This window comes from Drosophila suzukii, assembly GCF_043229965.1.
Source record: "Drosophila suzukii chromosome 2 unlocalized genomic scaffold, CBGP_Dsuzu_IsoJpt1.0 scf_2c, whole genome shotgun sequence".
Taxonomy (NCBI): Eukaryota; Metazoa; Arthropoda; class Insecta; order Diptera; family Drosophilidae; genus Drosophila; species Drosophila suzukii.
Genome location: NW_027255896.1, coordinates 6892661 through 6908119, shown reverse-complemented (window position 1 = coordinate 6908119; position 15459 = coordinate 6892661). Strand labels below are relative to the sequence as shown.

The window sequence follows — 15459 nt, the reverse complement described above, 5'->3', positions numbered from 1 at the left end:
TTGATCACTAGACGACTTTCGATGTGAAGTAAAAACTTACACTCTGATTTTCAACGTGTTTGCTATGTACGTAAGAAAGAATGCAAAGCCAAAATAGCTCAAGATTGATATATAAATCTTAGAGGAACATGTCCGAATGTGTTGGGGGAAGATGTATCCTGTGATTGTAAATCTAATTAAGATATAAATTGTTCACAAGTTGTCTAAAAGCTGTGTAGAAACTGCTTTGATAAACAATTTTGATTCATAATTACAGATATTAAGAATATATAAAAATATCATCCACTTTAACTAGTATATTGCTAAAATAAAGCATTTCCATTTTTCATGTTCTTTCATCTTATGTACGTATAATAAATGTAATCTTAACTACGATAGCTAGCCTTACATCCCATAACTACTAACTACTACTAACATAGCTACAATAAAATGTCTAGAAAGAACAAAATATATGAATGTCAAAAAACGATTTAAAACTAACTATAATTGGGAAAGTAATTGAAATCGCTCCGGCGTAATACAGTAAAAAACAAAAAACACTATGATTATCCCATTTTCTATCACCATAACAAATGTGTATACCCACACCTAAATGACCAATTGTATCCTTTGTCCAAAAATGTCTGTGACTTTCACTTATAAATTTGTCACCGATAATTTAAATCCCATTAAGCAAACCACCCATTGCTAACCGTACCATAACCCCAGAGTCAAGTTGGTTACCTACAATAAACATAGGTGGTGGTGTAAAGGTTTGCTAAAATGCCTCGACGCAGGCGCAAATGTCATAAAAAATGATCATAAAAATTTAATTAGGAAAGTATTTTTTATTTCCGAACCATTTATAACTGTTACCAACAACACAAATAGTTATGTTACAAAGGATTTGCTTAAATGCCTCGACGCAGGCGCGAAGGTCAAGGTATTGGAAAAAAAATTCATGGAATATTATCCCTTCATAAAAGAGGTCATAAAATATATAATTAGGAAAGTATTTTTTATTTGCGAACAATTTATAAATGTTACCAACAACACAAATAGTTGTTACAAAAGATTGCTAAAATACCTTGATGCAGGCGCAAAGGTCAAGGTAATGGAAAAATTCATGGAATATTATCCCTTGACCAAAAACGAAAGTTTCTTCTATTTGGATAATAAAAAAATATATATTAATTCAATACTTTGATTTTTCTATCAAAATGCTTGATAAATCTAGTTGTTTGATATTCTCTAACTAATTGAGTAATATGTTTTCATGTGCCTATTTAATTTACCAAAAACAGTATTAGTCTTCTCTCATAAAATCCCTCTAATTCCCCACCGGTGAAATATATGTTCCTCATATTTAATAATGATGGTTTGTCATAGATGGGTACTTGTAATTCATATTTAAGATACTTACATCCTTCTCTTACTAAAATCCTTTTATCCATCATGTAAACAGGTTTAGAATTGTATTGCGTGCTTCAACCCCTAGCCACACCCACCACTGTAACAGATTTCACTTTTCCAATGGCTGCCCCAGCTAACTAAACTGTACATTTCTTTTGATTTTCTCTTTTCCTTTCTAAGCAATGTACACAATTTTTAAACTGGTTCTGACCTCCCGCTTTAATGGCATCCTCTACTTTATTTTCGTTATATTTCTGATCTTTTCCTAACAGTAGGTTGTTAAACTTTTATCATTGTATGGGATTATTGAGCACCCGAATTTCCAGATATTAACTCATAACATGTAACTAGCAGAATGTAGTAAAAGATATCAGACTCTAAAAATACTAGATTTACGTACAATTCAATTAACCATCTACAATCCCTGGAGAAGAGCTTAGTATTTGCAGTTTAATTTTCAAATTTATTGATTTCACAGATTCCCGCTGGTGAATACAAATTTTTAACAAATGGCTGCCAACTCCATACCATTCAGACACTGGTTTACAACCTCATAGAACTGGCTCTCAAGGTATCTGTAATGCACAATATATTTCAGTCTGTTTTCTTCTAATCAATATTAAAAAATTTCAAAAACTGGTTTTGGAGTTCATTTTATTCTTAAAATTAAATTATTAAAAATTATTAAGCCAACAGAGATAATAATGTTTTTGTGATAGTATCCCATGAATAATACATAGTTCTTATTTGTATATTTTCAAAATTATTTATTTTAGAAAATTATTCATTAATCACATTTAAATAATATTCATAATATATCTTACAATTTTTTAAATTTATCAATAGAGTTTCCCAATTATTAATATTAAATGATATTGCATCATATCTATTTTTAAGATTAAATATTAAGATGGGGTCGTCCTCGTGAGACATAGCGCTGACCAACTCACATTGGTCTGCCTCACCATTAAATTTAAGACATTCTAAGTCTGATATTGAATCCCTTATACGAAAAATCATCTCCTTAACTTCCAGTAGCAGTAGTGACAGCGGATTGTTTTCGATTTCCGCATCATGAAGATCAATTTGCTGTTGAAACTTTGTTGTCTCCATCATCAGCTCGGTGATTCGATTTTCCACATTCTCAATATCAAAGAGATGGGAATCGATATTGTTTTCGCTCTGCAAATCCACCAAGCGCCATTTCAAGATGTCCAACTCTTCTATAGTATCATAATAGATACTACCGAATTCCCGTCGCGACTCTTTGGAAACCTTTAAAATTTCCTTGAAGATTCCTATCTCAACCAACAAATCTTCATTTATTTTAAAATCACAGTGGTTGATTTGCTTGTTGATTTCAGTCATCTTATGTCCTTCGATTCAAATTTTGTACTGTTTTAGGTTTTGTAATCTCATCAACCAGGAAAAGACAGAACGTAGAATCGAGCAGGTACTTTATATCCAAGGATCAAACCCCCTCCCTCAAGAATCAAACCACCATCCTACGCGATTGGCTTAAGTAAAACCATTCCATACTGTGTCAAAGTGAGAAGAAGAATACATAAGAAACCGGAAATCAAAGGCAAAGTAAGATTGTAGGCCATCATATATCGATATTGGGAACTGTTGTTATATGAGTACGCATACATTTAATTGTATTTAATATAATAGTTGTTGATAATTATAATTTTATAATGGTCATCATTAAGTAGGAGGAGTGGAAAAGAATTTTTATTCTTAATATTTAATCTTATAAATAGATATGATGCAATATCATTTAATATTAATAATTGGGAAACATTATTGATATATTTAAAAAATTGTAAGATATATTATGAATATTATTTAAATGTGATTAATGAATAATTTTCTAAAATAAAAAAATTTGAAAATATACAAATAAGAATTATGTATTATTAACGGGATACTATCACAAAATCATTATTATCTCTGTTGGCTTAATAATTTTTAATAATTTAATTCTAAGAATAAAATGAACTCCAAAACCAGTTTATGAAATTTTTTAATATTGATTAGAAGAAAAGAGACAGAAATATATTGTGCATTACAGATACCTTGAGAGTCAGTTCTATGAGGTTGTAAACCAGTGTCTGAATGGTATGGAGTTGGCAGGCATTTGTTAAAAATTGGTATTTACCAGCGGGAATCTGTGAAATCAATAAATTTGAAAATTAAACTGCAAATACTAAGCTCTTCTCCAGGGATTGTAGATGGTAAATTGAATTGTAGGTAAATCTAGTCTTTTTAGAGTCTGATGTCTTTTACTATATTCTGCTAGTTACATGTTATGACTTAATATCAGGGATTTCGGGTGCTCAATAATCCCATAAAATAATAAAAGTTTAACAACCTACTGTTAGGAAAAGATCAGAAATATAACGAAAATAAAGTAGAGGATGCCATTAAAGAGGGAGGTCAGAACCAGTTTAAAAATTGTGTACATTGTTTAGAAAGGAAAAGAGAAAATAAAAAGAAATGTACAGTTTAGGTAGCTGGGGCAGCCATTGGAAAAGTGAAATCTGTTACAGTGGTGGGTGTGGCTAGGGGTTGAAGCACGCAATACAATTCTAAACCTGTTTACATGATGGATAAAAGGATATTAGTTAGAGAAGGATGTAAGTATCTTAAATATGAATTACAAGTACCCATCTATGACAAACCATCATTATTAAATATGAGGAACATATATTTCACCGGTGGGGAATTAGAGGGATTTTATGAGAGAAGACTAATACTGTTTTTGGTAAATTAAATAGGCACATGAAAACATATTACTCAATTAGTTAGAGAATATCAAACAACTAGATTTATCAAGCATTTTGATAGAAAAATCAAAGTATTGAATTAATATATATTTTTTTATTATCCAAATAGAAGAAACTTTCGTTTTTGGTCAAGGGATAATATTCCATGAATTTTTCCATTACCTTGACCTTTGCGCCTGCATCAAGGTATTTTAGCAATCCTTTGTAACAACTATTTGTGTTGTTGGTAACATTTATAAATTGTTCGCAAATAAAAAATACTTTCCTAATTATATATTTTATGACCTCTTTTATGAAGGGATAATATTCCATGAATTTTTTTTCCAATACCTTGACCTTCGCGCCTGCGTCGAGGCATTTAAGCAAATCCTTTGTAACATAACTATTTGTGTTGTTGGTAACAGTTATAAATGGTTCGGAAATAAAAAATACTTTCCTAATTAAATTTTTATGATCATTTTTTATGACATTTGCGCCTGCGTCGAGGCATTTTAGCAAACCTTTACACCACCACCTATGTTTATTGTAGGTAACCAACTTGACTCTGGGGTTATGGTACGGTTAGCAATGGGTGGTTTGCTTAATGGGATTTAAATTATCGGTGACAAATTTATAAGTGAAAGTCACAGACATTTTTGGACAAAGGATACAATTGGTCATTTAGGTGTGGGTATACACATTTGTTATGGTGATAGAAAATGGGATAATCATAGTGTTTTTTGTTTTTTACTGTATTACGCCGGAGCGATTTCAATTACTTTCCCAATTATAGTTAGTTTTAAATCGTTTTTTGACATTCATATATTTTGTTCTTTCTAGACATTTTATTGTAGCTATGTTAGTAGTAGTTAGTAGTTATGGGATGTAAGGCTAGCTATCGTAGTTAAGATTACATTTATTATACGTACATAAGATGAAAGAACATGAAAAATGGAAATGCTTTATTTTAGCAATATACTAGTTAAAGTGGATGATATTTTTATATATTCTTAATATCTGTAATTATGAATCAAAATTGTTTATCAAAGCAGTTTCTACACAGCTTTTAGACAACTTGTGAACAATTTATATCTTAATTAGATTTACAATCACAGGATACATCTTCCCCCAACACATTCGGACATGTTCCTCTAAGATTTATATATCAATCTTGAGCTATTTTGGCTTTGCATTCTTTCTTACGTACATAGCAAACACGTTGAAAATCAGAGTGTAAGTTTTTACTTCACATCGAAAGTCGTCTAGTGATCAAGAATTTTTGATCATTCTTAACAAAAGACTGTAAAAGCTCGTAGACGTTAATAACAACTAGTAACCAGCTAATAATAATTAGTAAACATCAAGTAAACAGATACTAAACATATATAAACCAGATACAAAACAGCTAGTAAACAACTTGTATACATCTCTATACAACTTGTATACATCTACTAAACATATAGAAACCAGATACTAAACAGCTAGTAAACAACTTGTATACATCTAGTAAACAACTTGAATACATCTACTAAATATATAGTAACCAGATACTAAACAACTTGTATACATCTACTAAATATATAGTAGCCAGATACTAAACAGCTAGTAAACAACTTGTATACATCTAGTAAATATATAGTAACCAGCTAATCAGTATTGTAATTAAAGAGATTATTAAACTTATTCAGAATCGTTGACAATGATGCCTTACTTATACAAATAGTATACAAATAGAATAGAATTAATAAACTAGAACTAGAAAAATAGTTGACAGCAAAAAACGATATTACCAGGTCCCAACACCTCTATCATAAACTTAAATCAGAAATTAAATTGAAAGACGCTCCTATGCTAGCTAATGATGCTTTCGAAATATGTTACAAAATTATTATGGGATGGAACAAATGAGTGCTTTAAAAATAATTCAACACCTGAGAAAGATTACATTGTGAGAACTATTTTACATCTATCTATGGGAACCAAGCGAAAATCTGCGTTTGGAACGAAGATTAATAACCGACATGTTTCTTACAGAGGGATGGAGTAAGAAAATTAATTATATACAAATATACATAAAATATAATTAATTATGAATTTAATTAAATATGTTTACAATAATAGAATATATAAAAAAATATTGAATGATCCTACAAATTTTGTATCTGACTGTAATTAAAACTCCAGGTACAAATGAAGGGGAAGTATTTTATTCAATGTCCTTGGGTCTTGGGCATGTGACTTTGATGACGGTCAGGTAATGATAGTTCACTGCAAGTGTGTTTGGCTAACACATCTTAGAAACTTTAACTTGTGTACTTTGATAGTTCTTAATAAGAGACTATAGCGACTCATAATACTTGTTAACATTTAGTTATCATCTAAAACCAAGTACTTTACAGATACTATACAGATAGTAACCATCCAAAATCAAGTACTGTACAGGTACTATACAAAAAGTAACCATCCAAAAGCAAGACTAAAAAGAAAGTAACCATCAAAATACTGCTAGGTAACAACTAAATACAACGAGTCCAACGTGTCAAGTCTATGTCGGTATGGCTACTACCCTAAAAATTGTATATCTCTGGATAATCTTCAAAGTCAATACCTATTAAATTCTGGATGGAGCAGTGGAGACGAAATTTCTACGGGATCCCCAATTAAAATTTTTCTGTACCATTAAAAAATTTGTTGGGATTGACTGAGGATTATAAAAAAGTTTTGTTAAATTGTAAGCATGAACTAGTGTTGATGCTAACTAAGAATCTTGGTGATGTGTTTGAGCAAACCAGAAATGAACAAACTTTTAAGTTGGAAATTACGAATAAAATCTGGAAAATTCCCCATGTAACTCTGAGCGATTTTGCAAAAAATTAAGATGTACGATATTATTAAAAGTGGTGTAAACCTACCAATCGCATTCCGGAGTTGGGATTCATATGTTAACGCAAAATTGGGGTATGGAAGTCAACACAGCTGGAATGTGAAATTGTCGGCTAACCGCAAAAAACCAAGATGTGCCATAATTGGATTTACACTAAATGGAGAACTTATCACAAATAACTTATCAAACTTGAAAGTTCACTTGAATTCTGAGTCATATCCATGTGATAATCTGAATGTTGGTTTTAGTAAGAATTAGTATGCTCACCTATATGAAATGTATACAAGATTTTAATCTAGTTAATCGTGAATCACAACCATTTTTGACCCCAAATGAATTTATATTGAAGACCCCTATTATTGTGGTTGATCTTTCATATCAAAATGAATCAGTAAAATTGGTCCTATTGATGTGAGAATTTCAATAGAACTAAAGACACCAAGTCATGAAAATACCCAAGATTATTGTCTCCTCATACAAGACCGTTTAGTTGAATATAACCCACTAAACGGACTAGTACAACGAGTTGTTTAACATTAGAAAAATGTTGAAACAATACTGTTTCGATTGATGTTCAAGGTTTCTTTGATAATAATAATAATTTTATTCTAAAGGAAATTGGAATTGTATTCGAAAAAGATCCAAACTTGAATAATAGTTTTTTAATAGAACCACCATATGATTTTACTTTGCTAAATACAAAATCTCGAAAGACTGCAATTTGGTTAACCAATACACATCACAAAATTTTTTGGAACGATGGAGAAAATAGTTTTCCACAAACTCGAAAGTATCTAAGGACAATTACAAGCGGAAAACAAATTATTTGTAAAGGTGTGGAAAAGAATCGATTTCTACAGACGTTTTTTGGGAGTCGTCAGCTCATTAATGTCGAGGAAATGGGCTGTCCGCCATTAAACAGGTTTAAAGGAAACCGGTTTCCCTATTGTGAAACACACCTTAAGGGCGGGGTTTGTGCTCTAAACAATGCATACATTATTTTGACATTTTTTAAAAGTAGCTTCAAAACAATAAAATAATTTTTATACATTATTTTAAAGTTGAGACTAGATGTGTAAGGATGTGCAAGAAAACAATACCTTCTAAACACAAAAACTATGTTCATGAATCGAGGTGGTCATGACCTCAAAACTACGAATTATGGTGAACACTTTACATTTTGTAATCCAGAAATGACGTCGGAAACGTGCGCCTGCTTCTTCTATGCAAATCGCCGGAATCATAGCAGAAAATAAATTTCTATATATAAAAAAAAAATGTTCGCAATACCAAAATAAATAAATGTAAATGAATAAATGTATTTTTATGGTACAAAATAAACTTCTGACATTTTATTTCGAGTTAAAATTACAGGTACGGAGAATGGAAAATATTTCCTTGACTGAGATATGTCGGCTACCTGCGAGTTGTTGCGCGGTCGTGACTTCAACCCCTATTATGGGAACGTATTAGAGCTCGCACTTAGCCGTGAGGTCGTTGGCGTGAGGCTCATGATTTTGTCAATGAGCGTGCGCCTTCTGGGTTGTGCATGTGTCCCTTTTATTCCGGTCAGGTAATAGACAGGTGCGCATGTTCGGGTAGCTCTTGCTTGAATCCCTTTTATGATATGTTTATGACCCGTTTGTAGAAAGGAGAGATCTTGAAAAAATTTACCAGTTAAACATTCTGGGGCGAAAAAAAAAGTCGGTTTGAAAATATTCGACATCTGAGAATCATTAACTTGTGGGATTTATTTTATTTGGGGTTCTTTTGATTTCTAAATTAGTTTTACAATCATAGGAAACGTTATTCCCCAACATGATCGGACATGTCCCTCTAAGGCAACCAGCTTTAGATGTTTTGGGTTTGCGACCTTTCTCACGTGCACAGCAACACCTGCTGAATATTAATTGCTGATAATGAGGAAAAGGATACGTGATCAATATTGTCACATGGAGATGTGGGGAAAGTGTGCGACCTTTCTCCCGTGTACAGCAACACCTGCTGAATATTAATTGCTGATAATGAGGCAAAAAGGTCACGTGATCAGTATTGTCACATGGTGGTGTGGGGTTGGGGGGGCAATTTAGTATACTCTTTATGGATATGATCGTGACATTTTTATGACATCTAAACCCCTTAAAATCAGATAATTTATGGATTATGTTAATTGTCCCAGAACCCGCATACATTAATGAAGAGGCGGGGGTCATTAATATGTTAATTAGTGAGAGGCGGGGGTCATTAATATGCTAATTAGTAAGGGGGCGGGGGCCATTAATATGCTAATTGTCCCAGAACCCATCTTTCCCTACTACTAAGATTATTCATAAAAATAGTACCAAGCATAATTCTACGGCTTACTAGAGTAGGCAAATTAATTATTAGCAATCTACTCGAGTAAGAAGGCAACCTGACGTTTTGATCCCAGTTCAAACCACGTAAGGCAAAAAGAAGAAATTGTTTCTGTACGGACTCTATACGGTCAATGTGCACTTGATACTGAGGACTCCAAACGGAAGAACAGTATTCTAAATTAGGTCGGACAAGTGAGGTAAATAATAATTTGGTAGTGTATGGATCATCAAATTCTTTAGACCAACGCTTTATAAACCCAAGAACACTCATAGCTTTATTTACAGTAGAGGTTATGTGGGAGTCAAATTTAAGTTTAGGATCTAGGAGAACACCTAAATCGTTTACTGAGTATATTCGGTCCAAGGACATGTTCTGAAGAGAGTAACTCATGAACGTTGGCGTACCCCTATAAAAAGTCATAACGTTGCATTTAAGATCGTTTAAATTCAAAAGGTTGTACTGACACCATTCCTGGAATCTATTTATGTCTGACTGCAAGCAGAAACCAGATTCAATATTATTATATGAAAAACAAAGCTTAACATCATCAGCATACATTAGTACACGAGAGTGATTTACGATAGAAGGAAGATCATTTATAAACAGAGTAAACAGCAAAGGGCCTAAATGACTGCCCTGAGGCACTCCAGATGTCACGTTGATCATCTTGGAAACAGCGTTTTTGAATAAAACCCTCTGAGATCTACCATTCAAATAAATTGAAATCTAAGTTTATTTAGAAACCCGAGCTGATCTAATTTGAATAAAAGAAGATAGTGGTTTACAGAGTCAAAGGCTTTACTAAAATCTGTATATATAACGGTTGTCTGAAATTTTTTGTTAAATCCATCTATTATAAAAGATGTCAATTCGAGCAGGTTAGTGGTGGTCGATCTTCGCTTAACAAAACCATGCTGACACGGAGATATCAAAGCGGAGCACAAATGTGGCAAATGAGAGGTAATAACGCGTTCAAAAGTTTTAGAAATTGCAGACAATTTGGAGATTCATTAATAGTTCTGAACATTAACCTTCGCACCATTTTTGTGGAGTGGAATAATAAAAGAATCTTTCCAGATAGTAGGAAAAACAGATGATGAGATAGACAAATGAAAAAGTTTAAGAATGGGTTTACAAATAGGTCGGGCACAAAACTTAAGCACACACCCAGGGAGTCCATCTGGCCTCAGAGAATAGGTTGGCGTTATAGTTTCTAAATCAGACATTATTAAGTAAGTCGAATCCAGGTGGAATAAAAGAACATGTTACATGTTACAAAATTGACACCAACGAATTCTATGTCATTGGGATTAAGAGAGAATTTTCGGTGATTACAGGAGGAAAAATAAAATTTGCCCTGTTTAAGTGATTAGGGTAGCTAGAATTAGACAAAGAAACAGAACTATAAGTAGATTGGAAGAATTCAGCAAGTAAAATGAAAATTTCGGGATCCGTAGATGCCTCAATAGAGTTTAATCGTATAGATGATGGCAATGCTAAAGACTTTCGCTAAGCATTGACAAAGTTATAAAACTGCCTCGGATCCTTTGAAAATTCAAATTTACATCGGTTCAAATACATGTAATAGCAATGACTGTTAAGTACATTAAAATTAGTACGAGCCACCACATATCTTTAAAAATCGGATGGCCTACCCGACTTTTTGTACTTTTTATAGAAGTTTGTTTTTAGATTTCTAAGTATTTGCAACTGATTGGTAAACCAAGGAGACCTGTCTAACCTAGGAGGAACACTATCAGGAACACATTCACAGAAAAAAGAGTTTAAGACGCTATAAAATAGTTCCGTAGCACTTTCAATATCCAAGCAATTGTATAAATTTGTCCAATTATATTGAGAAATCATGTTGTTGAGTTTATTATAGTGACATTTACGAAAGCATCTACTTTTAGTTGGCGAAAGTAAAGGAGAGAGGGTATCAACGCAGGGGAGACAAATTTTAAGTTTTAATGTGGGATGATACCGGTCTTCTGGCACAACTAGTGGGTCAATTCTAGATATCGTGACTTCAGACGGATCTTAAACAAATACAAGATCTAATTGTCTGTTTAGTGAATTACGTATAAATCTTACTTGCTGTAATGATAATTTTAACAGACCGCCAACGAAGTCATGGACAGATAAAGGGTTAGAGACAAGTGAAGGGTACCAAGAAATGTCAGGGGGATTTAAACCACCCAAGCAAAATCAAAAGATCCCTTTCGGAAAGATGAGATAGAAAAGTTTTTATTGCAGACATTATTAAGTAAGTCGAATCCAGGTGGAATAAAAGAACATGTTACATGTTACAAAATTGACACCAACGAATTCTATGTCATTGGGATTAAGAAAGTATATTCTCTCCGATGTTTAAGTAGAGGTAGCGGCAATCAGTACCCCACCCCCTCTACGAGGAGAGCGATCAGTTATACACGTTTTAAAATTGTTGGACACAATTTCAGAGTCTGATATCTCCGGTTTCAGCCAAGTCTCAGTAAAGGCCAGAATGTCAGCAGAGGAGTCAGCATAAAGCTTAGACAGCTTCATATAAAGTCCTTTAACATTTTTATAGGCCAAAAATAAACAGCTCAGTTTTTTGGAGCAGGTACTACCATGAAAGGCCTATTATTGGAGATCTGTTAGGAAAAAAATCTTTAATTACCAATTTATCATTAAGCCAAAAACTTTTACAATTTAGTACATTAAATACTTCAGGAAGAGCAGATATTTTAAATGTAGATATTTAAATTTAAACTCTTCCCCTGTGATGTTTTGAGATGGGAATTCCTGGTGTATAAATTCCAAAACATCTGCAGATATGGTTTCAGGGGTTAAACGAGACATAAATAACTGCTTCCTAAATGGAACAACCGAGAGTCTCTTTCTTCCGCCACCAACAATCTGAACATCGTTCGTCTGATTATCCAGACCAGGGACTCCTATAGAGCTAACTTCACCTGTAGGCACAGAAAGCTCCTAAGTGTTTGACCCCTTAGGCTGACTAGCAGAAACAGGGACTCCTCCAGAGCTTTTGGTACCTATGGGTACTGCTGTCAGAGAAACTTTAGGTCCCCCAGACCCAGTAGATGCCGACATAGCTTCCGTTACCGATCGGGTACAAATATTTGGAGCTAATTTGGGATTTGGAACTGATGCCTTTACGGGAGCAGATTTTGAAGGAGCGGTCTTTTTCCGTTTAGGTGACCCTACTGACATTTTTTTATTATCAAGGTCCGCCTTAAACTCTTTAAAATCAGCAACTACGCTCATAAGCTTATCAAAAAGTTTCATAAAACGATCATTGGTCAGCGCAACATAGCCATCCAAATCACGGTCTATTTCAACGCAAGAGGCACAAGTCCACGAAAAACCAACACGCAGATCAATAAAATCTTTTACTCTGCCAACAAGTCCAGTACATTTTGGATGAATGACTGTATTGCAGAGGCGACAGTAAATACAAACATCATTAGGTGACGATCCAAACTCACAATCTTTCTTGGAACAAAAAAGAGCCATTTTTAAGTAATTAAATTTAAGAAAAAAAGTTGTTCATAAAACCAAAGAATCAAAAGAATTATAAATACCTCACTTAATTTGACACTGGGATCAAACAATAAAAATGTAGACACACAAAAACACAAAAGTATAAGAGCGCGAAGAGGCTGCGAAAGCGAGAGAGCGTGACAGAGTGGCTGTCGACTGAGCGTGGCTTGCGAAACACAATCAAAATATACACGTCAACAGTTGAGACGACAAGAAACAGGAGAAAGATTACAAGAAAGTTATGGGAAACAACAACAAAAGTTATGCACCGCAGCGTACAGGTTAAAAACAGAGTTAGGTTTTGTTAAAATTGCTACAATAAAATAGACAATTAAACATAAACAGACGATTTAAAACGCAAGCACGGCTGGTTATGTTGGACTAAGATACAAAGCAAGGCACCAGTAACACAGATATTAATGACAAATTGACCAAAATCACAGAGCACAAGATAAACACAACCGGTCACAAGCGACGCTAAATCGATTTTTTTATATAAATGTAAAAAAAATTTATTAAGCCCCGATGGTTTAGTAACAAAATACCGACAATTCAGAGCGCAAGACAAAAGCACGACCGGTCATTGAAAGAGCCATGATATTAAGTTCTTTTAGATGGTGTAGCGTTTAGTCTATATTTAGTCTATGCCTTTTTTGTCAACCTGTGCAATAGAACGCCATTCTACTTTTCCATATACTTACATTGCTAGCACTGGTCGACATAAAAAGGCAAGGACTAAAACAAAAACTAAAACAAAAATTTTAAGGATTTTATATGTATATTACAATTTAAAAACTTTCCACCCAAACTTTTCACCACTTTTCAGAAATTTGTAATCAAAATACCACTTATATGCACTTTTTAAGGTATTAGTTTAAACACTTCGGAGGATTTTATCGTGCTATTAAATATAACATTATAAAGATCGATTGTTAATATAGGGGCTGTAGCCCGATAATATTATTTAAAGTTGGCAAAAAACAAGCGGGTCATTTTTTTTCTGTAACAAGTCTTTGACAAGTACGGCATGCCATTTGTGTGCTCAAGGAGCATGGAGGGAATATGTAACTTTGCGAACCCACTTGTTAAATTAAAACATAACTTAGCCGTCGTTCGTAAATCTTGCGTTTTTTTCCAAGAGCTTCCCTTTCAATAATCTTACCAATTTTTTTTTTTTAAGATCCTATACATAATTCAACGTAATTTTCCGAATTTTTTAAACCAGAATTTTTGTAGTATTTTATCATAGTATGATTGTTGCTTGCCGACTCTTTGAGGGTAATTCATTAGCGATATCAGCTGTGCTATATGCCCCTTCTGCAATCCAGGCGTAAAAGTGCATGGTGATGTACTGATTGTTTACACCTTGCGACGCGATATAGATTAAATGTCTGCACATCACTCCAAAACCTTGATAGGAGGTCAGCCGCACAAAATTCAATTCTTGGATTGTTCAAACGATCTAACGCATCGAATGGACGCATGGATCGCTTCGTAGGTGTATTTTCGGGATGTAGACTCTGGGAGTTGAATTTGAAGGCAACCTGTTTTGAACTCTATGTAAGACCCAAAGTTTTCGTATCGGCGTTTTCGCCAATAAGGACTTCTGACTCGGCGACCTGTCGTTCGTTGAGAGTGCAATGCGTCACCCACTTAGCCAAGACGAACCCTGCGGAATCAAAACTCCCTGTAGTTTCCAATCGTAACTTCCTTAACTCTTGGATGGAACCATCCCCTATCAAAAGGTCATCGACATAAGGGAAAAGAATCAAAGTAGGTCTTGCATAGCTGTATGAAACACAAACAAAAGGAGCACCTGCCGTACCATACGTAACGGTGTTTAGACGATAAATTTGTAGAGGGTCTAGTGGAGTTTTACGCCATATGCTCAACTTAAACTTTCTACATTTTACTTTACATTTTAGTGATGTCAGCTAACAACGCGAATGTATAGAATCTGAATTTTAGTAACGTGGCGTATTCTATACACTATGTATAGTATATAGTATATAGTATATAGTTGGCATGACCGAGACGAGACTATTAATTTTGTGGAAGAACTTTCTGGTCGGAGAACGCAGTGAACGATTTAGCGTCGCTTGTGACCGGTTCGTTTTATCTTGTGCTCTGTGATTTTTGGCAATTTGTCATTAATATCTGTGATACTGGTGCCATGCTTTGTGACCTAGTCCAACATAACCAGCGGTGCTTGTGCTTGAAATCGTTTGTTTCTAAACATAAATGTTTAATTGTCTATTTTATTGTAGCAATTTTAACGAAACTAGATTCTGTTTTTAGCCTGTGCACTTTGTTATTGTAACTTCTGTACGCTGTGGTGCATTTGTTTCAATAGCTTTTGTTGTTGTTTCCATAGCTTTCTGTAATCTCTCTCCCGTTTCTTGTCGTTTAACCTGTTGTCGTGTATATATTGTTTGTGTTTCGTAAGCCACGCTCAGTCGATACCCTGCAGTACCTTTCAGCGCTTATTGAGTACTCAATCGCTGCAAAAGT

At 33.9% G+C, this 15459-nt stretch overlaps 1 protein-coding gene across 17 annotated transcripts in view; it reads left to right on the top strand.

Annotated features, from left to right (window-relative positions):
- The window catches only part of Gprk1 (G protein-coupled receptor kinase 1), a 609802-nt gene that overhangs the window by 332233 nt on the left and 262110 nt on the right, over window positions 1–15459 (top strand). The gene's annotated exons all lie outside the window — the stretch shown is intronic.